The sequence below is a fragment of the Schistocerca nitens genome, chromosome 6 (genome assembly GCF_023898315.1).
Source record: "Schistocerca nitens isolate TAMUIC-IGC-003100 chromosome 6, iqSchNite1.1, whole genome shotgun sequence".
NCBI lineage: Eukaryota > Metazoa > Arthropoda > Insecta > Orthoptera > Acrididae > Schistocerca > Schistocerca nitens.
Genome location: NC_064619.1, coordinates 464,803,500 through 464,805,086, shown reverse-complemented (window position 1 = coordinate 464,805,086; position 1,587 = coordinate 464,803,500). Strand labels below are relative to the sequence as shown.

The 1,587-nt window shown below is 42.7% G+C and overlaps 1 non-coding gene across 1 annotated transcript; it reads right to left on the bottom strand.

Moving 5' to 3' along the window:
* Positions 1–205: 205 nt before the first annotated feature.
* Trnat-agu (transfer RNA threonine (anticodon AGU)) lies at positions 206–277 on the bottom strand. Its single transcript has one exon. It is a non-coding gene; the product is annotated as a tRNA-Thr (tRNA).
* Between the last annotated feature and the right edge of the window lie 1,310 nt (positions 278–1,587).

The window sequence follows — 1,587 nt, the reverse complement described above, 5'->3', positions numbered from 1 at the left end:
ACTTTTACTAATTGATTGTAGATTACGTACATGATTACTTACTATTATTATAACTTTACAGTGTAAATTGCCTTGAAGATGACCCTATCACGGGTTCAAACCGGTTGGCGGCAAAATAAATATTGCGATCGTGACTGTCATTTTAAATAATTGGTCAGACATCTACGGTGTATACATTCAGACTTAAGCGACGCATGAAAATTTGTACCAAGGCAGGGATTCGAACCCAGGTCTCCTGCTCACTAAGCAGGTGCACTAACCACTACGCCACCCTGGCACAGTCACTTTGCACAACTGCGCGGACTACCCTAGCATGCCTCCGTCCTCATCCCAGGTTCACAGCCCGTTGGTGAATCCCCTACACACGAACAGCATACCAAATGGGTTGAGACGTGAACGGGAATTATGATTGAGGAGGAAGGCGTGCTAGGGTAGACGGCACAGTTGTGCAAAGTCATTGTGCCAGGGTGGCGAAGTGGTTAGCGCATCTGCCTAGAGGCCCGGGTTTGGATTCCAGCCTCGGTACACATTTTCATTTGTCCAGTCTGAATACACACATCATAAAAAATTCAGTATCCATGAACATTGTATAAGGCAAAAGCGGTTCAAATGGTTCAAATGGCTCTGAGCACTATGCGACTTAACTTCTGAGGTCATCAGTCGCCTAGAACTTAGAACTAATTAAACCTAACCAACCTAAGGACATCACACACATCCATGCCTGAGACAGAATTCGAACCTGCGACCGTAGCGGTCGCTCGGTTCCAGACTGTAGCGCCTAGAACCGCACGGCCACTCCGGCCGGCAAAGCGGAAGTACTACGTTCTGTCAGTAATTACACTGGATAATAAGAGTTCCATTGTAAATACTGCGATGGAAATTTACAATAGTTCTTCACATAAAGATAAAAATTCACACTTTTAAGTATGATCTTAACGTCATTCTTACTTGTTCACTTTTCTTATTCGGTGGCAGAAACTTTACAACATGTCAGATACAAAATTTGAAACGAGAAAGTGAAAATATTTTACTGCAAGTACTGCAAGCTGACTTGTAGATGAGCCAGTCGAACAAATTCACTCCCCAGCAGTAGCGCACTTGCAGTTACAAAACATGCAATATTCTTCTATTAAACTAACATGAAAGTAACAGACCTTTGTATAAATCGCTATGGTTAGTTAAAAAGTATATGGATACAATGGGACAGGAACCCCAACACACCGTTTGCTGTAGCATTAATCTGCATCTCTTCTCATTACGCTGTATCTACCACACATGATTTACGATCATACTTCGCATATAACCATATCGTGAAAGCGTTAATCATGGACATGTTATTAACTGACATTTAATTAAAACAACCTGTACCAATGACAAAGCGTTTTTCATGGATCCTCAATATTCCGTTGCCTTGAAACGGCTCACTTTCATAATTCGCAAGTTACAATAATTCTTTAACCACGAATATGACATTTCCTGTCGTTCTGTTTGAACAAATCGTACTCGGCTGGTTTTTGAGAGATCAGCAGTTTGCTTGTGCTTAGGCTGGCCGCTGTCGCCGCGCGGTTCTAGGCGCTTCAGTCCGGA